Source organism: Choloepus didactylus, chromosome X, assembly GCF_015220235.1.
Source record: "Choloepus didactylus isolate mChoDid1 chromosome X, mChoDid1.pri, whole genome shotgun sequence".
NCBI lineage: Eukaryota > Metazoa > Chordata > Mammalia > Pilosa > Megalonychidae > Choloepus > Choloepus didactylus.
Window position 1 is genome coordinate 120,537,007 of NC_051334.1, and position 26,236 is coordinate 120,563,242.

Below are 26,236 nucleotides of genomic sequence, written 5' to 3' on the forward strand. Positions count from 1 at the left end.
TAAAATAAATAAAATATATATGTTCAGAAAAAAATGAGAGGGGACTCAAAATGGTACAATAAAAAAGACAAATATATATGGAAGTAGGCATTATCAGAATTGAGTGTCAAAAAAAAAGGTATAAAATTTTCAAACACAAAATGGCAAAACAAAGTCTGGCATTGTTAGTAGTTTCTCAAAATATAAATAATTAAGCTCCCCAAATAAAAAGCAGAGATGGAGAGAATAGATTAAAACAAAAAGCATGATCCAACAATATACTGTCTATAAGAGATGTGCCTTACATTTAAAGGCATCAGCAGGGTGAAGATGAAAGGATGGAAAGATATATACTATGTGGTTTAGTTTGCAAGTCTGCTGTCATCAATATACCATGAAATAAGATGGCTTTTAACAAGGGGAATTTATTAGCTTATGGGCTTATGTTTTCAGGACAGGAAGGTGTCCAAATCAAGGCATCCTGATGATGCTTTCTTCCTGAAAAACAGCTGCTGGTGATCCTGGACTCCTTTGCCTCGTGGTAAGGTATATGGTGGCATCTGCTGATCTTTCCCTTTTCTTCCAGTTGCGGTGATTTCAGCTTCTTGCTTCCATGGTTTTCTCTTTTTGTCTGAATTACATCCCCTTTATAAAGGACCTCAGAATGAGGATTAAGACTCACTCTGGGTCATGCCGTAACTGAAGCAACTTCATCAAAAGGTACTACTTCCAAAAGGATTACACCAACAGGAATGGATTAGCTTTTAGAACCAGATTTTCTGGGGTACATCTAGTTTCTGGGGTACATCTAGTTTCAAACTACCACACCATGCAAGGTGTAACCCAAAAAGGGCTGATAACAGATAAAGTAGACTGAGATCAAGGGGTCAATTCAACAGAAACATTCAACAATCATAAATATAGATGCACCTATACAGAGCTCCAAAATATATGAAGCAAATATTGAAAGATTTAAGGGGAGAAATAGACAGTTCTACATTAATAGTAGGAGACTCCAATACACCAATTTCAATAATGGATAAAACATCTAGAGAGAAAATCAATAAGGAAAAGAAAAGACTTGAATAATATGATAACTCAACTAGACCTAACAGGCATATAGAAAATTTCACCCAACAGAATACACATTCTTCTCACCCAACAGAATACACATCCTTCTCAAGTGCACATAGTTCATTCTCCAGGATAGACCTGTAAGTTAGGTCACAAAATGCATTTCAACTAAATAAAAATGTTGAAACCATGCACTGAATCTCCTCTGATCCCAATGGAATGAAGCTAGAAATGAATAACAGAGGGCGGTATGAAAAATTCACAAATATGTGGAAATAAAACATACTCTTAACCCGTTGGTGAAAAACAAAATCACAGGGGAAACAAGGAAGTATCTTGAGGTGAATGAGAATGAACCAAAACATAGCAAAACTTATGGGATGAGGAAAATTTATAGCTCTAAATGCTTACATTACAAAAGAAGAAAGATCTCAAATCAGAGACCATAACCTCAAAACGAAAGCTTCCAGGAGAAGAACAAAGGAAAGCTAACATAAGCATAAGGAAGGAAATCACAAAAATTAAATGAAATACAATCAATAAAATAAAAAGGTGGTTCTCTGGAAACTTCAACAATCTGAACAAACCATTAGCTAGACTGATAAAGAAAAAAGAGAGGATGCAAGTAACTACAATCAGGAAATAGTGACTATGAACAACTATATGACAACAAATTGGATAATCTAGATGAAATGCACAAATTCCTAAAAACACACAGCCTACCTATCCTGACTCAAGAAGAAATAGAAGATCTCAACAAAAAAATAACTGGTAAAGAGAATGAGTCAGTTATCTAAAACCACCCAACAAAGAAAAGTCCAGTACCAGATGGTTTCAAAGGTTAATTTTACAAAACATTCCAGGAAAAATTAACATATACCCTGCTTAGTGTTTCCGAAAAATTGAAGATGTGAGAACACTACCTGATGAAATCTGTGAAACCAACATCATCCTCATACCAAAGCCAGAGAAAGATACAAGAAAACTAGAGACTCTTCTCCCTAATGAATATCTGTGAAAAAATCCTCAACAAAATACTGACAAATCAAATCCAGCAGCACATCAAGAGTTATACACCATAATCAACTGGGATTAATCCCAAGTGTGCAAGCATGGTTCAACAAAAGAAAATCAATAAATTTAATACCCCACATTGACAGAATGAAGGAAAACACACACAAACACACATCATATTCCCATTGATGCAGAAAGGGTATTTGACAAAATCCAGCACCCCTTCTTGATAAAAATACTTAGAAAACCAGGCACAGGAGGATATTTCCTCAGCATGATAAATGGCATATATGGAAACTGCACAGCTAACATCATACTCAACGATGAAAGACTAAAATATTCTCCTCTAAGACTTGGAACAAGATGAGGATGACCATTGTAAACACTGATACTCAACACTGTACTGGCAGTTCTAGCCAAATCAATTAGGCAAGAAAAAGAAATAAACACTGCAACAAATGGCCTACAGATTTGGAATGATTTGATGATCTTTCTTGTTATCTGAGGGAGAAGCTATTGGAAAATAAAGTATAGGTCAACACAACCTTTTTTCCGAGCATGTGTTACAGAGAATGTATCTTTTGGAGTAGCTCTACCATAAACTGGTCTGCACTCAGTAAATACTGATGCAGTGCCTGATTATGCCACTGAGAGAACACAGTGTTCTGGAAGTTCTATCTTGGATGGAGAAGTTATTTTCATAGGGAAGGGTTTTAAGCAGAGCAAGTTATGTGTGTGTCTATGTGAAGAACATGCTAGACAATGAAATAGAAAGTTCCAAGGTCCTTCAAATGAAAGTCATACTCTCATGTTCCCCTTACTAGGATGATTTCATTAAATTTATTAATATACATACAAGAGAATGGCTGGAAGGCCATATGTAAATCTCATGATTATGCAAATTGGAAAAGTAAGTATGCAGGAATGACAGCTTCTCCATACCTAATTTTCCAGGATGAGTGTTGCCTGGACAAAGGGGAGTCAGGATGATTGTATAATACCATGAATTGGACCTTTCACTCACAAACAGCTTTGCCAGTGTCCCCTACTCAGCCAACCTCTGCTACTTCACCCTAAATCACCATCATTTGCATAATGCTTTGTCACAACTTCTTCTGCCCTATTTACCTCATCCATTATGACTTTGTAAGGTCCCAGTAGAAACAAAGTTACCTCTCATATAGAAAATATTCTATCTTGACATAATTTCACTTATTGGTCAAGAATGTAAATTACTTTCAAAAATATGGTTCCTATTCAGTTACAATATTTGCTTGTTGAATTTCTTTATTCATGGCTCCAATAAGAGTAACATGTAACCTACTGAGAAAATATAACAGGCTTTGAAGACACTGCTTCCAATCACCTAATTAATTGGAGTTCTTAGGAAAGGTATCTGAAAAAATAGGAACAGAGGAAAAAGGAAGTGATCAGTACAGATTTTATAGAGAGGGTAATTTTTGGAAAAAGGAATTTGAAAGAAAGAAATTTGTTTCCTGATTGTACATTTATAGACCAGCCATTTAGGAAAAAGTAGAGTCACATTACCTGTTTTCTTCTGGAAACCCCTGTTGCCTAGGGAAGTATGAAGTTCTCAATGAGTTCTTCATGAACATACATTTCTCTGCCTGAAAATCATCATGTAAAAGGAAGAATGTTGTTCATTAATATCCAGCAGACATTCTCAGTATGTGAGATGAATGGATGTCAAAATCAGGTCCTCATGTGGTAGAATTTAACAATGTCTCAATATTTAACAAGTATCACATCACAGATATCAATAGCTCACTTCAGTCCATAATGGAAATTAAACACAATCCAACTCTGTGAACTTTTACTTGCCCCGTCATCGGCAGGCCTCCAAAGATACATCAAGAACTCAATGAACTTTGAACCCAACTTCTAGAATCTCTACTTTTTGCTCCTGTTATCTATGGAATCAATATCTGATATTCTTGACTTGTTCTGAAGCCAAATAATCTGGAACATGCTCTATTCTTTCTATCAGAGACAACTTATTAGTAAATCACATTCCTTGTCGATAAATTCTTGTTCTGAAAATTTGAACCTCGTATCACAGAGAATACAGCACACCTCTCAATAGCTTTACATTCATTCTGGATTTGACAATGTCAATGTGTATGAGATCAATGGATTTGATGGATAAATATCTGAAGGTTTATTTGAAACTCTGGAAACTATATATAATCTATAATAAAGGGAATAACTTGAGGTTGACTTGAATTAGCCATGACATGAAATCAGCCATGATTAGACAGTTTAATCCTTTGAGATTGGGATGTGATACATACCAAAATTTGCAGTCATCTTTGTGATGAAGCTCTTCTCCTCCACATTGATAGCCTCTGGTATCATAATATCTTGTGTTGTATACATAACTTAGCAAAAAAGGTTTACCTGCATATGTAAGGGGAAAAAAAAGTTGACCTTCACCTTAATTGGTTTATTCTAGATTAGTTTTATCCTGGCTTATTGAGCAAATTGTTGACAATATCTACCATGTAAATGTTATCTATCTCACTCTGTCTTTGTAGAAAATGTTATCATCTATTACAAAACCAAGGAAGCAAGTCTTGCATATGGTAGCAGGGCTTTTCCTTAGGGGCATTTCAAATACAGGTCCACATTTCAGATCTTCTCTTCTTGAAGAAGGGGCACATCCCAAATATGGGTTCATTGCTTGGCACAGCTAATAGAAGTCACACCAAACCTGGCTGAAGAGAAAAAGATGGTTTATTTTATGCTGGCAGAAAGCAGGGGAAGTTTTCCCAAATCTGCTTCCCCAAAGTGTTTCTCCAATTTGGTTTTATACCCAGGTTTAGAGACAAAGAGAGAGAATTATGCAGCTAACAGGCAATACGAATGATAGACAAAAGGCCCATCTATTTAGGAGGTTTGGGGCAGTCTCCCAGTGATTCTTTAATTGGCTATACCCATTAGAGACAAAGGGAATCAATTTAGTTATGTCCCATTTTCTTCAGGAGTCAGGTGGCATTTGCAAAAGGTGCAAACTTTACATTTACAGATCATGTAACAGGTTTGGAGAACTTCAGTAATTTAGTTATTTCCCATTTTCCTGTTTTCTTCAGGAGCTAGGAGACAAGGTGCAAACTTTCATTTTCATATGTTTGCAGACTTACATTTACAAATTGCTCCTTTGTGAGAACAAGAGCCTGCAGCTTTGAAGGTTACATTTTATGATTTCCTGCCTGTTACAGTTTTTGGTTATATTTTAAAAGTTACTGTTACATTCTTACTACAACATCTCTACACATGTGATATAATGTTGCCAAAGTGTTTAAACAACATGAACCCACAGTTTTTATATATATATAATCCCTTATAACAGCAATGAAATTCTTCACAGCATGGCTGAAGGGACATGTATGTGTATTGTATGCCTGCCCTGGCCCACACTGGGTTCTGGACACTCGACAGCAATTCTTGCCTTTCCTCGTACCACAGTGCAGGAATACAATGTCTCAGGTTGAACTCTGTCACTAACAAAACCAACATGGGATAAAGTCACTTTTACTTGTGAGGAGAGGAAGGGGATATGTGACAATTACTTCACATCCAGCTAGGGAATCTGGCCATGCATCCAGACAGCTTTGCCTATTGAGCCAGGAAAATAAACCTTGATCTACTTTTCAGAATCACTGAACCCTATAACATTCTATCTTCTAGTCACAATATAGTCCACATCCTTAATTAAATAACTTATCAGGATTTGTTTTTAAAACTACACCAATGTGTCCCTTCCAGAAATATCTTTAGTTCTTCACAATAAAAATCCCAGTAGCACCTTAAAGAACCTCAAAAATTTATAGCCCCAAACATGTATAGCAATCTTGCAAAATCTCACTGTAGACCCATGGATCTTGGATGACAAGATAATCTCTTCATATACTTAGTCATCAAAGAACTCATACAGCGACTGTGCAAAGGAGAGGTTTTACGGTAAAGCTATCAAAATAGGTGTATAAATGTACCAGTGGTTATGATTCCATGATATAAGTATGTTTTCTCAGTCTTCTCAGAGGTTGTGTGGAAAAGCTACTGCTGGCAATTTGCTTGTGATTATTCCATCTTATTTTCTCCAAGATAAAGCTATTCCAATTCACAAGGGACCCATGTCAGCCTCTGTTTTTCCCCTTCCATTCTTACACTTTTTGTTGCATCAAAATCCTCATGAAATATGACAGAAAATGCAGAGAAATAAAGATGTTAGACAACATTCATGAGAAATACAAAACAAACCAAGTTTATAATAAATGAAAACCAAAAGAAACATATTGGAAAGTGTGTACTGTTGATGTACACACAGTGAAACTAATGAACTGTAGGGCAGTATATCTGGAATATATATTTTTTATTCATATGTTCATTGCATAGTCATTGTGCTATATCTTTTGTGAGGCAAGAGTTAGAAACCACATGTCATGCAATTAAATTTTAAACAAATATTTAGACACTGTGCCATTTAAAATTTGGGGTATTGTTTATGGGCACTGAAAAGAACAAGATACACTTCTGAATACCTCCTTGGTCTTTAAGAGAAGCTAAGGTTATGAACAAATGTGCTTGATTTATAATAACTCTGATTTCTTTAGTTTAAATTAATCAAATGATTCCTTAAATAGATTTATTAGGATGTTTTAAGATTATTGGTTAAGACTTCTTGGTTATAGAAAACAGACCTTGGTATTTAAACAAAATTGTCAGCTGATATGGAATTCAGGCATATGAAGATCTTGTGAAAATGTGACCAGCAATTCAATTCTGAATATACTTTTACCAGGAAAACATTGGTACTTACATTCAATTTCAGAAAAATTTCCTTCTGTTTTGTTCCAGTTGAAAGTTTTCCTTTATATTTTCCATGAACACTTGAAAACAAAGAGCCTCATGTTAACTGACATACATAATACAATGACCATATAAATTTTTTCCTTAGGCAACCCTCACAAAACCCAGGGTAGGTATAATCTGAGTATCTTTACCATAGGATCTTCAAAAAAATAAAAAAAAAAAAGTAGAAATGCTGGTTTTTCTACTAATGGAATCAGAGCACTGGTCCCAAGGAAAAACAGCCACCAAATAAGACATGCTTAAAGCTAAACAACACAGGAAAAATGTAAAAGTTCAGAAAAGAAGAAGAAGAAAAAAATCTTCCTTTCCTTAAAAAAAGTCCTTAAACTAGGTATATAGGTGTAAAGATAAGTATTTATGGTTCTCAATATCAATGATTTCTTAGTTGACAGAAATCATAAACCATGACTGGAAAAAAATAACATTGATCTCATAAAAAACATAAACTTCTAAAAACACGATTAGGGCTTTAAACACGAAACCTCCTGTACTCACACGTATGTATCCAGAATTGATAGACATAAAGATAGATTATATCTGCCCATTATATATGGCTATATATATATACACAAATCTATACATATATATAGACACACAAAACATTCAAGATAATTGTGTGACAAAATACTTAATATGTGTGTGTATATATGCAAAATATTTGTGTTCAGAATATATGAAGATTGTATACAATAAAAGTAAAATGAGAAACAACCAAACTGAAAATTGGTAAGTTATTGGAACATATGCTTCACCAAGATGGGTCACCTGTAGAATGGTCACGATTATTAGTTATGGGGTAAATGCAAATTAAAACCCCAGTGGGATGCCACTTCTCATCCACTAAATGGATAAAAATTCAAAAAAATGGCAACACCAGGTTTGAGAAAGAACGTAGAGTTCCTGACTATCATACATTGCTGGTGACAATGTAAAATGATTCAGTCACCTGGAATTCCATTTGAAAGTTTCTCATCTTTTATTAAGCACTTAAACTGCGATGAGCCAATTGCACTCCCGGATGTTTACCCAAGAGAAAAGAGAACACATATCAACACAAAAACCAGTACAGAAACCCTCAGGGTATTGGTGGAAACCTCCTAACTGCTGGTTAATTGGAGAATATATGGATTGTGGTATTGCCAAACCCTAATTCCACTGGGCAATGAAAACAGGATGGACTACTGAGAAATGTGTCCACATGGATAAATTTAAAACACCGTGCTGAGTGAAAGAAGCCAGTTGCCAAAGACACCATCCTATATAATTCCATTATGTGAAGTTCTAGAGCAGGGGAGAGAAAGGAGAACAGATCAGTGCCTGGTAGACGGGGAGGCATGAACTGGGAAGGGAAACAGGGGACTTTCAAGTGGGGTGGTGTTTAAAGGGGCGTATGCGTTTCTCAAACCTGACCTACATACTCCAAATGGTGAATTTTATTACATGTAAATTACACCTCAATACATTGAATTTTAGAAGGAGTGGCTACATGTAAAGCCAATTAAACATAGAAGGAAACAAAAATATAAAAAATGGGAAAGGAAAAGGCCATATGATGTTCTTGAAAAATTACTAACAGCAATTTGTATCGGGAGAATTCTGTGTGATCAAGTCATGACCTGCTTTCCTAATTGTACCAGAATTCATTACAAGTGATTTTAAGGTTTTTCTTTTTGTTACTTGAACTATGCAGCTTTGTTTTGATGTGGGCTTGTATGAGGGTGGGGGAAGAAGAGAGAGAGGTAGACAAATTGTCCGTTTCTTGAGTAAATAATGAAGGTCCTCAAAAATCTACTTCATTCAATTTCTAAAACACACTTATTTCTACCTGACCTTAATCCCTTTATAATAGGAAACAAAATGACCTCCTAGTTTGATTCAGTACATTTTTGTTCCAATGACTCCAAGATTATTTATTCCTCTTCTGATTCCAACCCCTTACATTTATTTATACTAATACTTTGACATATAATTTCCTAATGACAAATCTAATTGTTCCTTTCTTCCAACCAGGACATTTTCCCAGTTCTTCCAAAATATAAAAATATTTCCCTCAAATCAGTTTTCTCCCACAGTAGCACCCTGCAAATTTCCTCTTTTTAAAGCAAACTCCTTGAAGAAACCCTCTTCCTCTTTTTATTCATTTACATTCATACTAAATGCCTTCAGCAGAGTGAGCATTTCATTAATAATCATTGAGAAATTGAAAGCTTTAATAAATTTCATAATTTTAAATGGTCACAATTAAATTAATCATGGTAGAGAGCATATTGTGTTTCACCTTCTATGCACAACTCTTTGGAGCATGTTTCCCCTAACTTTGAAACTTTTTAAAATTCATACTTGGAAGATTGGGCTGGTGGTGAAGACCTCTTGGATTTTAGATCACTCCTCATTCTTTGCTACCTGCCCATTGATACTTTGGTGACATGAGTCAAATTCAGCTTCCCTGGCTCCTTGTCCTGTAAGCCAGTGACCCTGGTGTTCCCAGGATCGTACGTCAGTGTAGAGGACACAACCGTGAAGACACTTGTGAGGAAAAGCTCCTGGATTTTGCTCGATCAAAATCCAGATGTTTCACTACAAACATGGAGTCAAACATTTCTGTGGGGTTTGTTCTGCGTAATCTTTACTTACAGATATAATGTTTGAAGAGGACTCTGTCATCTGCGTCATTAAAATCAATACTATGGACATAAGTCTTGAATGGCCACATTTTCTTTCCTGTCTTTGTTACTACCTGAAACAAAAAGCAGGTTCCAGTGTCCTGAAAACTATAAACAAAGCTCCGATAAGAAATCTTAAACTCTATTTTTCCAAGACCATATATCAAGAATTACCCTTCACCTTTATCTTTGCATTAAAAACACAGTATTAGTAACTAATGTAAAAACCAAAATCAGTGGTAACAGGAAATTGAGATGCTCCTGATATAGTTTAAGCACAGTTATGAAATGCTATGAGGAACTCAAATGACATGCCTGGGATCTTTGGCTAATAACCCAAAGCAGGTTTAATAGAAACTTAGTGGCTGAATGAGGGAAGCTGGTTTGGAAGGTAAATGGCTAGACTAGGTCCCCCTGCATAGATGCCCACATAAAAAATACAAAAGGGGAACACACTCCTCCTGCCCAGTCACCTGCCCTTCATACCTTTGGAGAGCTCTCCCACAGATATGCATTTCTGATCAGCACACATCCAGAGCAAGTGCAAGCAGCAACCGTAGAATCTTCCTATCTTTGTGGCATGTCAGACTCTCTTCTGGAGGCTCTAGGAGTGAGTCAATGGTTGGTGGAAGATTGGGAGTTTCTGCCTCTTTTAAAACCATCTCTCTCTGGACATGGCAGTTTGTAATCATCTTGTCAAACATAACACATTATTTTGAAATACTGACAGTACACATCCTGGTTGGCAGTTATGTGGCAAGCCTCGGGCAAGTCTTCCCATGTCTCTTTAAAAAGTTCAGGAACAGGGCCGGGGGGGGGGGGGGGGGGGGGGGGGGGGGGGGGGCTTAGCTGAAATTTACATGTCCCAGGTGACCTGCAGGTACCTGTCTAGTGTTTCTTTTATTTGCATGAGCCATGCCTTCTTGCTTTGGGTATCACTTTTTTTTTCCTTCATGGAAAACCGGTTGATTTAGTCAATCTATTGTAACTAATTTGGATTCTGATTCCTACGTGATTTGTTGTTGTAGTTGTTATTTGTTATATCTATTTTCTGTAGATATACTTGAGGAATTCTTTAGATTCTATACTCCATTTACAATCTGTACTCTAGAGAGTGTATGCAGTCTCTGCTGTGTGTGGATTTTTAAAAAAATTCCCTTTTTCTTCTTTTTTAGTCCTGGCTCCCGAGGAGTCATCCCTGAGCCAGCACAGCTTAGTATTCATGGAATGATTTCTCACTCTTCCTTAAACACCTTGAGTTAACAAATGGACTTCAGTGTGCATTGAGGCAGACCCTCAAATCTCAGGCAGGTTATAATTGGCGAGGGATGGGTCAGTAACAGGAGCCCTGGGTCTTTCCTCAGTTCCTGCAACCCTTGCTCAGCTTTCCAGACCTTCAGGAATAAATCAGAGGATTCCAAAGCTTCCTATGAAATTCTCATTTTCCATACCTCCCATTTACATTGGTGACTACCATCTTGCTTGCTCCAATACTAATGTAGTCTTAGGGGGCTGTGACATTCTCCTCCCCTATCCTTTGCTAACAGTCAATTGCTCTTGTTTTTGACAGTGCCTCTGGGTTTGGGGCATTTTTGCAGCATGCCAATTAAAGACAGCCCTTGTCAAGGGCAGTGAGAAGGCTGGCTCATGGGTCCCAGCTGTAGAGCTGAGTGGGATGATAGCAGCTCCAAGGAAAACACTGTGGACCTCAGTCTTCTCAGCAAGGTCCAGTTTATCTTGAATGAATATTTATCAAATTATTGTATGCTTTTGGTAACTTGCCAGATTTCTGAAATGGTTGTCTTTTGCCATTTTCTCAGATTTGAAATTGTTGGTTGGGGGAGAGAATTTGCCAAGCTTCTCGTTTCACCACTCTGGAAGCCCCACCTCAACCTCTGGGTTCTGCAAACTGAAGCTGCTCCTTTGATTCATCCCATTAATGGGGTTGCATTGAGGAAGTGCACAATAAATGTTTGGGTCAGCATGGGTAGATATTTATGTATTCTGTCCAACAAAAACCAGGCTTCAAGTTTCTGTAGATATCCTAGTGGTTCTGGCTCTCTGAATTCTGTCAGCATTAATGCGGCCTCCAGAGATTATGCATTGTGAATGCAAAGACAACTCTTTCATTTGCATCTTCATTGGATCTGCTTCCTCCATGTCAGCATCTTATCCGATCTTACACCATCCCTCAATTGTGGTGATTGATGAACATAATGTAAGGAAACATGAGGTCCCCCACTCAAAGCAGCAGCTCCATGAGGCTGAACGTTGGTGGATTAACAGCAGTAGTGGTTTCTTCTAAATTATGCCTTGGGACCTATCATATCTTCTGGTAAATCCCAGTCTTTAACCCTCAGGCAGCATGTCCATTCTCTACAACCATGCCATGATTAACACATTGCCTGGTGTCTTTTAGGAATACAGGAGCTGTTTTTAAACATGTTCTGGCCATCCTACCTCATCCCATGAATATCATTGGACAGAATGCTTACACCATGTTTTATAAATAGCTCCCATGATGCCATACCTAATTTTTCTCCCCTATGACCTTCCTAATAATCCTGCCGTTAGTCTTAATTGGAACTGTTTCTCCTTCCATCATAAGCATGCTTTTCTGGATGATTATATTCAAATAGATATTTTTGTACATTACAAACCAGGTCCCATTTTTAAAAGACACATCTGAGAATATGGATGAAGTCAGTTCATTTAATCATGTAGATATCAAGTAAGAAAACAGAGCCTAGAAGTTGACTGGAAGAAAAGACATGAGGCAAATATCATGGCTTCCTTGGATGGGAGAATATATGATTTGAAAGCAAAGGCTGTTTATCTTCCCATTGATGGTTGTGAGGCCATGGAGAAGATGGTGTAGCTTCTATATTTCATGTCATTATCTTCTTCAACCACGTAAAATAATTTAACAGTATAGATTAACCAAAGTTTGATATGATAGGGATGAGGGTGTCAAAAAAAACAAAAACGCAATTGTTAAGAACTCCCCCCATGTTTGTGCATGTGTAAGGCCAAGGTAAGGGTGCTTGTCTGGAGTTACTAGTCTACTTCTTCAGGGCTCCAGAATATATAAATTATTTTCAATTTATTTCTGTATGACACACTTGTCTGATAATCTTATTTGAAGTTACTAAAGACAAGGCAAATTTAAGGTAATTTATGCACACTGAAGGAAGAATTAATTGTGTCACCATCCATTGATTTCATTCCTTCATCCCCGATGGATGGAATCCCTCTGTTTAGCCTAGATCAATGTCCTTTTTTTGTGTGATGATTTAAAACCAAACTAGTATGGAAGTCATAAGCTTTGTCACCCTCCAAGTAACATTTGTTATTCAATGCCTAAAAATCAATAACCTTAAGGACAAGGAAGTTTCAATGTACAGAAAAGTCAGGAGGCATAAGTAGCATATCTCTACTTACCTAATCAGTGCTTTCAGGGCAGGTGTTTGTGACAGAATGAATAGAAAAAAAAAATCAAGGTTTTTCAATATTTGTAAGGATTATTTAAGAAACAGCTTTTTGCAAAGATGTTTGTGAACAGGAATTTTTTATGGCCCATTACTAGTTGACCATTTGTTTTTGTTTTGCTTTTCTTTCATAAATTTATTTTAGAAGTTTCAGCTTTATAGAATAGTCACAAAGATAGGACAGAGGCTTCACATATATCCTGAATCCAATTTCTCCTATTCTTCTATTAGCATGAATATGTTTCTCACAAGTAATGAACCATGGTAAAGTCCATACTTTATTCAGATTTCCTTAAATTTTGCTTTCTGTCCTTTTTTTGGTCCCAGAATGCCATCCCGTACACCACCTTACATTTAGTCATCATTCCTCCTTAGTCTCTCCTAGACTGTCACAGTTACTCACACTTGACTTGTGCGGGACACTGATTACGTGCTTTGACTTGGCGGGCCTGGGCTGGGGGACCTGATCAGCCCCTGGGGAGGGTGGTGGGCACGGGCGACAGCGCCCTCCACAGCCCCCCGGGCCTGGGAAAGTGAGGCCGGAGGCAGGCCCCATTTCCTCACCCAAAATACTACTGTTGGGAGAGGCTTGCCGGAGGGAACCGCCTTTTCCCCACCCCCTTATCTCGCCTGGACACTCCCCGTTGCCAGAGCAACTCCCCCACCGCCAGTGCGCATGCACAGTCACCGGAACTACTCCCGCCCCTTGTCTATCAACCTCCGCGCCCTCTCTGAACCAATCCAAGCCTTTGACCTCTACAGCTACCCCGCCCCCTAAGCGCCCAATATAAGCTGGTGTTCTCCCCTAATAAAGCTCTCTTGGTTTCATCCTCCCTCAAAGAACCGTGTCCCGCCTGCTCCTTCTCGCCGCCCTCCTTGCACGCCTCCGCCGGGGACTAGGGCCCAGTCCCCCGCCTCGCCCTCGCCTCCGGGAAAGAGCCCCCGCCGCCGGTACCCTCTGAGCAACGCCGAGAGCCGAGGGTTCAGCAACCGGCCGCCCCCCCCCCCTCAGACAAATAAACGACGACTGCAGACTTGTTTCGGAAGTCCTTGACGGTTTTCAGGAAAAATGGCCAGGAATTTTGTACAATTTCTCAAAATATGTTATCCCTAGGATGTCTTTCTTTTCTTCAATGTTTGTTTTTCAATAGAGTAGTTGTGGTTTTATAGAACAATCAAGCATAAAATATAGGATTGCCGTATGCCACCCTACTATTAACATTGTATTGGTGTTTTTTTGTTTGTTTGTTTGTTTTTTACAGTTGGTGAAAGGACATTTTTATAATTGTACTATAACTATAGTACAAGGTTTCACTTAGGGTACCCTGTTTATGTCGTGCATTTCATGGATTTTTTTTACATTGTGTTCTGTTACTATATGTACAACCTAAGATTTCCCCTTTTAACCGCTTTCAGATATATATTTCCATGCTGTTAATTACATTCACAATTTTGCGCTACCATGACCATCATCCATTACCAAAACATTTCTGTCATTCTGGATACAAACCCTATACATTTTAAGCCTTAACTTCCCATTCCCTCTCTCCACCTCTTCTCCAGCTAATCCCTATTCTAGATTCCAGCCTTATGAGTTTTCTTGTTTGCTGAGCAGGAAATTTAAACCAAAAATCATCATGGTGTAATTTTACATCAGCTAAATTTTATACTCTGGGAAAAGTATAGTGGTTCTACCTGTATCAGTGACTTTTAAGATGTTTTCTTTTGGAATACCCTTTTTGGTAGTCACCTCTTCAAACTTCTCATATTCTTGGGCACCAACATCATTGCCTCTTGCTGGATAAGCAGAAGAAATGCCCATTAGTATATTCAAGTACTTGAGTTTTCCAGTGAGATGGCAGAATGTGGAAATCGGGTCTTCTTTAGTAAAATTTGGTGGAGTCCAAACATTTTATCTTTTTTGCCTTTTCTTAGGACTACTGAGGCAGTTAAAGGCATATCATCTAGCAACCTTGACCATACCCATACCAAACACAGGGACTTGATTATAATTGAGCCTGAGCCTTCAGAAGTTTCAAAATGGTAGCTGTTCCTTTTCTCTACCAACTGCCCCACTTGATAAGAGCAAACTCACGCTCCACTTTTGTCAAAGAAAAGATCATTCTCCATCTATTTCAAATTTGGTTCTGATAGTAGAAAGACTACAAAGCAACTCTCAATGGCTTTGTGGAATTATTTAAAGACATACATGATCCACTTGGGTGAGAACAATTGATTGAAGGAATAAAATATGATTTAGTGTTTCTTTTTATTTATTTATCATTGCATAGCAAGAGAATCATAACTGGATTCTTAAAAAATGTGATAAAATGAAATATTTGGGGTTGAGATGAACACACTGAATGCTGGAGATGAGATGGAATGCCAAAATTGCATTTAAAATCCCAGTTCATTTGGGTGGCATAACCCATCTCTATGAGTAAGTAGTATTTGACTACAAAGTCATGGAACAACCAGGGTACTACTGGATATCCATAGCAATTTCATGGTGTTGTTAGAATAGCCTTCTGATAGGGGTGACAAAAGCATGTCTGCTACATGGCTGTATCACAACCTTTCAACATCTGTGACTGAGGAACTACAAATTTTGAATTCTCATGGGTGAGCATTTCTCCACTGTAAAGTGCTTAATACAATCATGCCCACCCATAATTCTGTTCATCATAAAAAGAAAAGTGATGTTAATACAGTTTATTCTACAGAAAATACACAATAATACATACTCTTGAGTGCAGTGAAATGCATGGTTTTACTGCTGTCACCCACATTGACAATATCAGGTATGAATTACTTGCATCAACAATACTGAGAGTATTTTTCCATCAACTGAAAGACAGAAAATATTTCAAACCTCACTCTTACTTGTTCCTTTTTAATTCTGATATATATTTTTTAGACATAGCCTTATCTATATTTTCTTTCACAGTGATCTCTGACTCATTAACATGCCTCAAACAGGTTGGAATCAAATATGAGCGCTAGCGTGGTAGAGCTTTGTTTTACCTACCATCATCCTAATCCATCTTTCATAATTTCCTAAATATGATCACAATGTATGTCTGTCAATGATAGTAAAGCTCCTTAAGTCATGTGAACCCTGTGGATTCATGGCAAATGGAGACATGGAGCCACTTCATACAAACTCACAAGAGCTGACTGTTGAATTTTCAAAAAATTTGTGAGCCAATTGTGAAGTATAGACATTACCTATGTGCATCCATTTAGAGAGCCTCTCTTCTTACCCACTACTCAGTGATTCCAATATTGATACATTCCATGGTTCATGGTGTTTTAAATCATCCTAATGCAATTTAACTCCAAATTCTCAGTGACAAATTATTTATGTATTCATATATAGTCTAGTAATAACCAGTAATTGCATATGCCCAGGTTTGTCTTCTTATTACGGCTATGATTAGACTTGACTGGGTGAGTTTGGGTTGACTAGAGGGAATTTCTTTACTGCACAGTGCCCATAACCAAGCCCAATAAAATCCTTTTCTCATTGCTTCTTACAGAAATACCTGAAAATACCAGAAACAGGAAAACCTAGAATGCATGGAAGGAACACAGTAGACAATGTTGCTTTTATTATTTTCTTCTGTGGATAATCAATGAAAGAAGAAGTACAATAAGTAATTGAAAGAGCAAACTACAAAATCAGGTATTGGCAAAATCTTGGGTATGCGTTGTATGCATTTGTACTCCAAGTAGATCCGGCTGCTTGTTTGTTAAAACATATCATCAGCCACAATCAGGACTTAAATTATACTATTTCTTCATAAAAAAATCAAACGCTTAAAGATCTGGCCCATTAATTTTATAGTATTTGTGTCTGAATATTAGCTACAGCTCCTTTGAACCACATGGCTAGAAATTTGTTAATTCTCTCACTGTTTTCAACTAAAGCTCAAATTACCTCAAAATACTCTTGGAAGTTTTACTGCATTCTAAATTACACTGACACTTATTTTTTAGAATTTAAAATAAGCAGATCATATTTACTAAACAGTTTCATGTCTTTGTAAGATTTAGATTGATTATTTTAGTTATAGGCAAAAGTAGTCTTGGTGGCAGAATAAGAGATAAAATACTGTTGAAAAAATTGGTTTAATGTGAAGTAACTATAAACACTTTCCCATGCACATGGACCCTATCAAATAAGTGTACGGGGTCATATTCTTGAGAGACATTTATTAAAAACGTTTTCTACTTGGACTTTCTATGACATAACATTTATCCTGAGTCTGTAAGACAAAAATGAATGTTTGGAAAATTAATTGACTTTTCAGGTTGAATATGCTAATTAGCATAGGTATTGTTGTAGAATCCAGACATCTGGAACCCCTGGAGAGAACAAAGACCATGAACTAGAACACCCTCCATGGTCTGAGATATGTACTCATACGAGAACATCACTACTTACAGTCTAGGTTGTATGTTTGGTCTTCTCTTCTCACTCCCTCTGTGGTGGCCTTTTGACATTCACCATGAACCCTTGAAACAAATGAAACATCTGTGATTCCTTATTCACATGCTTTTATTTGGCTTGAGGGACTGCCAAGGTTAAATAACATGTTAATTGCTAAAAACAGTAGATTTTTCAGTCTTGTGATCATTTCATCTCCCCAAAAGGTGCTGGAACAACCTATTCCAGGGTTTCTCCAACTGAGCGCTTATCGATATTCTGGACTGATAATTATTTATTGTAGGGGCAGTCTTGGGCATTGACAGATGTTGAGAATCCTTAAGTTTCCACCCAATAGATGCCTCTAGCAACCACTGCCCTACAAGTGGAGACAACAGTGGTATCGACAGTCATTGCCAGGTGCCCACTGTTGGGCATGTAGAAACAATTCCACTCTCTCTATTTTTCTATCCTGTAGACCTTCCCTCCACCTCTTTCCTCAATATTGGTGCTTTCCTACATCTCAAGTGTTCACTCTCTCTGAGCTAAGTCTGCAATTCTGTGAATTCATGGAATCCTTCTTGAGCAAAAAGTATTCAAATAAATCAGAGATACAGAAAGTGATGGAGCAATTTGAGATCAAAGGTCAGGTAGACATTATTTTGGGTACAGCACATCACCTTAAAGTGGATGTTAGAAGAAACTTCATGTAAGTTGTCTCCAATACACATAAAAACACAGAAGTAACAAGCATGTAGATTGTTGCAGATGACCTCCGCTGGTCTACATGTCAGGCTTTTGGGACAAAATGTTTCCTCATTGTCTCCCTCTCTCCATTACAAACTTTTCCAGCTGGGCTACCTCCCTCCTTGCCCTCTAAGAAAATACAACATGTCTATGTCCAGTTGGGTTATTATAATACTGGCCATACACCACCACACTAAGAGAACCCTTCTAAGAATGAATACCCAAAGTGTAAATCCTGGAACATGATTCTGACATTTCAGTGCAAATTTGATGCCAGACCCTATCTGAGATGTCAATATTCTTGTTCCTTTAATATAGAGCAAATTTTACTCACTTGATATAAAAAGCAAAGACGATATTTTTGCCTCCATTCTTGGTATCCATCCTATGGGCATAAAACCAATGTGGGCCATTATTAGCTATCTTGCTTATGTTATCAGATGCTAGGTAAATGGTTTCCCATGCTCCTGTAATCTAAAGACAAAATATTTTCATAAGAAAGGTTAGTCTGTATCTGCTCTAAACCATAACCATCCTAAACATTGCTTCTACATTCTTTCAGAAAGGAAAAAAATTCCTATCATATTGAACAAACACACAATTCCAATCACTGATGAGTAGAATTACATACAATGAAATAATGATCCAAATTCACATATGAAATATGGAATTAGGAGTCTCTTGAAAGAGCCAAAATGTCCTGGGACCTCAAAGCCAAATTCTGGTTATTCAGCTTTTTCACTTATAGACAAATAAGATGGATCCATAGAGCTGGAAATAGAAGTATTTAACTACAGATTATAGAAAGAGAGAAGAAGATTCAGGTAACTTTGGATACACCCATATGTAATGGAAGACTAAGAAACCCACCTCCTCCCCAGAACCCTCTTCCTGCTACCTTAGACCCCTGCACCTCAGGTGAAGGGTCCTGATCAGCACAAACCAAACCGAGTACAAGGGTCAGCAGCAGAATCTTCATTTTGTTAATCTGTTGGTGCTTGTCAAGCCCTCTTCTGGAGTTGCAGAGACCGAGCTCCTTGCTGGAGAGAATCTAAGCTTGTGCCTTGTTTTATACTCTTTGCCTGTTGGCATGACTACATCTGTCATTGATCATTAGACAGTGGTTATTTTTAAGTTCTGATAACATCCTGGTTGGCATTGATTGGCTTTATTTAATTTGATTAATGAGACATGTTTCAAGAGAAACTCAACCTGGCTGGATACCTGACTTTTACCCTAAGTGAGAGAGCACAATATATCCAAGATATTCCCAGGGCAGTGATATTTATTTTCTCTTATATCTTGAGTTCAAAAATGGGTTACGCAGTATAAGAGATCAGATCCAGACCCCTGCATTCTTTCTTTCACTGAGGAGGTACATCCAAACCAACTTTCTAAAACTGTTACTGCTATGGTGGTTTAACAACATTAAAATGTGGCACCAAACCATGAATCACAATTTTCAAGACATCCATCAGAGGGGACTTGTGCTAGTTTGGACATATTATGTCCTGCCAAAAGCCATATTCCTTAATGCAATCTTGTGGGGGCAGACATATTAGTGTCGATTAGATTGGAATTCTTTGATTGAGTGTTTCCATGGAAATGTGACTCAATCAACTGTAAGTGGAACATTTGATTGGATAATTTCCATGGAGTTGTTACCCTGCCCATTGAGGTTGGGTGTTAATTGGATCACAAGTTCACAGACAGAAGGACCTCAGAGCAACTGAGAGTGACATTTTGGAGATAGCTGCAGCTAAACATTTTGGAGAACACCATTTTGAAACACAACCGGGGACCAAAGGAAGAAGATGCCAGCCATGTGCCTTCTGAGCCAACAGAGGTTTTCTGGATGCCATTGGCCATCCTCCAGTGAAGGTACCCTATTGTTGACACCTTACCTTGGACACTGTATGGCTTTAAGACTGTAACTTTGTAATCAAATAAACCCCCTTTATAAAAAGCCAATCCATTTCTGATATTTTGCATAATGGCAGCATTAAACAACTGGAACAGACCTATATTTAAATCTTTCAGAACATTTTCCACAAGAGTGCATTCTCAACTCTAACCCTACAATGGTATCACTCCCAAATCTATTTCTACAGTTTTGGTTTACCATGTGTGTACAACTAACTCTCATTATTATTTTTTTCATTCCTGCTGTATTTATGCTCTTTCCACTCAACCTGTTGAAATCTTCATGCAGTGCCCAAGTAGATCCCATTTGTAGATTTCCTAAGTGAATCTAGGCAGGTTGTCAATCTCTCTAAGGTCCAGATGTCTAGAGGACATGAAATTTATCTTCCCCCAAATAGCCTCATTTAGCACCTGTGATGACCATTCTGGTTAAAGGCTCTCCTCCTTATTGGAGGAAGAGTAGAAAAACAATTCATTTTTCTAGTTCTATTTTTCTAACACATTTATTAGAAACTAATTTTAAGCCACTATATATTGATATGAATGATAGCCCAAGCAACCACAGAAAGCTGCTAGAGATCCCCTGCAACTTTGACTCATGCCCCCTGTGATGGTCTTAGCATCACACTTTGTGGCAGCAAGGGTTTAAGAGCTGTGTTTCCAAAGCACAGCCTGTTTTAAGAATCCCCTGTGGTACTGGTTAGGAAAATTTTCTGTATCTAGGTGTTTATCCAGGAATTTTTTTTTATAGGAGTTGGGACAGGTTCTACTGATTAGGGTATTGATGCTCAACTGGAGAAAATTTTACCAGACAGAGTTCATTTGGCAATGTCTTGAGACATTTTAGGTTGTCAAAACTGGAGGTGGGAGTGTGTATTGTTGCTGTTTTGGTTAAGAACCAAACTGTTTGGAACCTGTTAAGAACCCAAAATCTGGACTCATGCCCAAAGGACATACAATCAGACTCAGGCCTAATTTATTACCTGCAGAGTCAGTTGGGCCATGAGGTGTGGCTGTTAGAGTGTGCCCTGATCCAGGTCTGTTGAAGGAAGTAGGAATGGGATAGTAGTCCTGATTCTATGCCTAGACAAACAGAACATCCCTGAGATAAGAGAAAGTCAGGTCATGCTCTCTAAGACACATGGGAATGCATAATGAAGAAAGAGAGACAAAAAATCCTTACCTGGTGAGGCCTCCACCTGAAACAGAGAACAGGAATTAAAAAAAAAAAATCCTGGTTCCTACATTTTAGTGTCACTCCTGTTGGGCAGTTTAGTCTGACCCAGGTAGGGACATCCATCCTTTTCACATCCAGAGTCATTCCTTTGGAAAGCCTGGAGTCTTTAGTCTGAGAAGGGACTGAGATCTCCCAGCTGTGGGCAGAGCAGCTGCTTGCAGACAGTTGGGACAATGAGAGGAACAATTAAGTTGAAACAGCCTGGAGCAAACGCTACATGCATTAATTCACTCAAAAGAACACCTAGGAGGGGGAGGAGCTCTTTCTCAAATCCAGTAGAAGTGGTGTTTATTCAAACTCCTGTGGACTGTAAGCATGGAATTCTTAGGGCTTCAGCAAGCACAAGACCACAAGAAAAAGTAGGCTCCCCAGCTTTGGCTCCAAACAGGCACATATAAGACAGAGGGAACCCTGCCTTTCCCATTTGCCACAGGTGGATCTTCCTGATAGGAGTGCCAAGCAGCTAATTATGTGCAAGGGAAATCCAGTAAGATTAACTGCTGACTTTTCATCAGAAACCATGGAGGCAAGAAGGCAGTGCTGTAAAACATTTACAGTACTGAAAGAAAACAATTACCAACCAATAATTTTATATCCAGCAAGACCTACTTTCAAATATGTGAGAGAGATTAAGACATTCCCAGATAAACAAAAGCTGAGCAAGTCCATCACCATTGGACCTGCCCTAACAAGCAATGCTAAAGGAATTTTTCAGACTTCAATAAAAGAACACTAGACAGCATTTGGAAGCAGCATCAAGAAATGAAGACCTCCAGTAAAGCAACCAAATGGGTAACTATAATTGTCAGTACTACCATATTGTATTGTTATTTAATTCAACTTCTTGCTTCATACATGTGCAAAAACACAAATGCATAAAATCTATAATCAGTGGTATTAGAAATACAATACAAAAGGATATAATTTATAATAAGTACACAAAAAAAAGAAGGAAGGGTCAAGGAACAGTGTGTGTGTGTGTATGTGTATATATATATATATATATATATATATATATATATATATATATATGCTATTGAAGATGTGTTGGTATCCAAATAAATGATTTTTATGGAAGTAGGATGTTAAATTTTAACTCATAGTAACTGAAACCAAAATATATAAAATACATTCAGAAAGAAATGAGAGGGGACTCAAAATGTACAATAGGAAAGCTGCATGTACATGGAAAAAGGCATTAACAGAAGAATTGAGGGTCAAAAACTTTTAAAAGTTACACATACAAAATAGCAAAATGGCAGAGGAAAGTCTGACATTATAAGTAGTTATTTGAAATATAAATAAACTTCCCGATTAACAAGCAGAGATGGCGAGAATAGATAAAAAAGCATGATCCAACCATCTGCTGTTCACACAAGATGTGCCTTAAATTCAAGGGCATCAGCAGGGTGAAAATGAAGGAAAAATATATAATATCTGTTTTAGTTTCCTATGCTGCTGAAGCAATATACCATGAGATGAGATGGATTTTAAAAAGGGGGATATATTAGCTTACAAGCTTACAGATTTCAGGCCATAAAAATGTCCAATCAAGGCATTAAGATGATGCTTTCTTCCTGAAAAAACAGCTGTTTGATTTCCTGGATTTCTCTGTCACATGGCACGGCACATGGAAGTGTACACTTGTTTCTCCTTTTCTTCCAGTTGTGGTGCTTTCAGCTTCTTGCTTTCATGGTTTATCTCTGACTCTCTGTCTAAATTACATACACTTTTTAAAAGATCTCAGGAAGAGGATTAAGACCTACCCTGGGCCATGCCTTAACTCAAGTAACCTCATAAATAGGCACTACTTACAAAAGGATTATACCCACAGGAATGGAGTAATTTTAAGAAGCTGAGTTTCTGGGGTACATAGAGTTTCAAACTACCAACACCATGAAAGGTATAAGTAGATTTAATAGATAAAATAGATTTTAAGTCAAAGACTGTTTTCAAGGACAAAGAAGGCCATTATATACTGACACAAAGGGGTCAGTTCCACAGAATGATGTAACAACCATAAATATAGATGCACCTACAGCAGAGTCCCAAAACATATGAAGCATATATTGAAACATTTGAAGCATGAAATAGATGGTTCTACATTCATAGTAGGAGATTTGAATACACCACTTCCAATAATGGATAAAACATAGAAGATCAATAAGGAAAAGAAAAGACTTGAACAATACTCTAAACCAACTAGACCTAACTGGCAGATATTGAACATTTCACCCAACACCATCAGAATAATTGTTCTTCTCGAATGCATGTGGATCACTCTTCAGGATTGATGAATATGTAAGGTCACAAAACACATCTCAGTTAAATTTTTTAAAAAAAAGTTGAAATTGTGCAATTTATCTTCTCTGACCCCAATGAAATGGAGTTAGAAATGAATAATACAGTGAGAAATGGAAAAGTCACAAATATGTGGAAAGGAAAAATATACTCTTAACCTGGGGATCAAAAAAGAAATCACACAGGAAATTAGGAAACATTTTGAGGTGAATGAAAATGAAAACAAAATACACCAAAACTTATGGGATACAGCAAATTCAGTGATGAGACACAAATTTATAGCTCTAAACGCTGACATTAAAAAAGAAGAAAGATCTCAAATAAGAGATCATTACCTCAAAATGAGAGGATCTAGAAAAAGAAGAACAAAGTCTATTTTGAGTATATGGAAGGAAATTAAAAAAATTTGGCAGAGATAAATGAAATAGAATAAATAAAACAAAAGGTTGGTCCTTTGAACACATCGGCAAGCCATTAGCTAGACTGACAAGGGAAAAAAAAGAGGTTACAAATAGCTAAAATCAGAAACAAAAAGGACTGTGAACAACTGTATGCCAACATATTGGAAAGCTTAGATGAAATGCACAGATTCCTAAAAATGCACAACCTACCTACTTTGACTCAAGAAGAAATACAAGCTCACAACAAAATAACTAGTAAAGAAAATGAAATCAGTAATTTCAAATCATCCAACAAAGAAAACTCCAGGACCAGATGACTTCACAGGTGAATTTTACAAACATTCTAAGAAGAATTAATGCATATCCTGCCAAAGTCTCCAAAAAACTGAAGAGGAGGGAACACCACCTAAGTGAATCTTTAAGGCCAACTATATCCATATACCAAAGCCAGATAAAGATACTACAAGGAAAGAAAACTACAGACCAATATCCCTTATGAATATATGTGATAAAATTGTCAACTAAATACTAGCAAATCAAAACCAGCAGCACATCGAAAGAGTTATATATAATAATCAAGTGAGATTTCTCCCATGTTGCAAAGGTGGGTCAACAAAAGAAAATCAATAATTGTAATACACCACATTAATAGAATGAAGGAAAACACACATACACACGAACACACATGATGTTGATGCAGAAAAGGTATTTGACAAAACACAGCACCCATTCTTTAGAAAACTATTTAGAAAACTAAGAACAGGAGGAAATGTCCTAAGCTGGATAAAAGGCATGTATGGAAACTGCATCATACACAATGGTGAAAGATTTAAATCTTTCTCTCCAAGACTTGGAACAAGTCAAGTATGCCCCGTGTCACCACTGTACCGGAAATGCTAGCCAAACCAATTAGGCAAGAAAAAGAAAGAAACACTGTAAAAAATGGCCTATATATTTGGAATGATTTGACAATCTTTCTTGTTATCTGACAGGTAAGCTATTGGAAAACAGAGTACAGGCCAACGTTGTCTTTTGTCCAACTATGTGTGTGTGCTACAAAGAATGTATCTTCTGGAGAAGGTCTACCATAAAGAAGTTGGCACACTCAGGCATGGTATCAGTATTTAATGAATACAGACCAGAGTCTCATCCTAGAAACACAGCCGTGAACCAGACAGCTGTGAACAAAATGTAGGTGATGTGGTTTAACTACCAACCATTTAATCTTTAATCAATAAAATGTCTAATCTATCATTTTTGTCAAGTTCTTGGATGAACAATAAACAAGATAAGAACACAGTGTTCTGGGAGTTCTATCTTGGATGGAGAAATTATTTGCATAGAGAAGGTTTTTAGGCAGAGACCTGAAAACAGTTGGAAGAATAATTTATTTGTGTATCTGTGTGGAGAATATGCTTGGCAATGAGAATAGAAAGTTCCAAGGACCTCTGAAAGGTCATATCTATCAAAATTACAAATGGACATTCAATTTGCTTGGTCATTTACCTTTGCAGAACTTGTTAATGATTGATAAGTCTTAAATGACTCATTGGTTTGTAGTTTGAGCTATAAAAACATTTAAAGATATTTAAAATGGTGTAGCTATGATACATTCAAAATAGCTAATATAAATAATTAGGATATATGAGGTCTCTTTGCATAGACAAATGAATAATCTGTAAAATATCATTAACTGAAATAGAACAGAAATTATTCTATTTGTCTTATGTACCTCATTTTGTGCATGTTTAAAACAAATACTATATTCTATTATATTGGTATGCATATACCTTATAAAAAGCCATGTGCACTTATAATGAAAAATGTATTCCAAAGTGTCAGAGTACTCAATTCTCGCAAGGGGCAGCAAGAGAAAGTTTTCATGGGAAATATTTTAATATTAACTTACGTGTGCATGTACCTAGAGATGTTTTTGCCATACTTCGGGATTAAAGCTATACTTGCCTGATACAATGAGTCTGGCAGAGTTCCTTTATCCCCTTTCTGAAAACATAGTCAAAGTTCAGTGGTTTCTCTTCCTTGAATGCCTGATAGAATTCAGTATTGAAAGCTTCTGGACCTGAAGA

General features: G+C 37.3%; 1 long non-coding RNA gene across 2 annotated transcripts; it reads right to left on the reverse strand.

Annotated features, from left to right (window-relative positions):
• Positions 1 to 564: 564 nt before the first annotated feature.
• LOC119522881 lies at positions 565 to 8,433 on the reverse strand. 2 transcript variants are annotated; one of them, XR_005214555.1, is made up of 6 exons: positions 7,907 to 8,433; positions 6,081 to 6,977; positions 4,380 to 4,485; positions 3,616 to 3,695; positions 3,333 to 3,463; positions 565 to 624 (listed from the first exon to the last, which is right to left on the reverse strand). It is a non-coding gene; the product is annotated as an uncharacterized LOC119522881 (long non-coding RNA). The 2 variants fall into 2 exon arrangements; XR_005214556.1 differs by having other exon boundaries at positions 593 to 637.
• Positions 8,434 to 26,236: the final 17,803 nt, after the last annotated feature.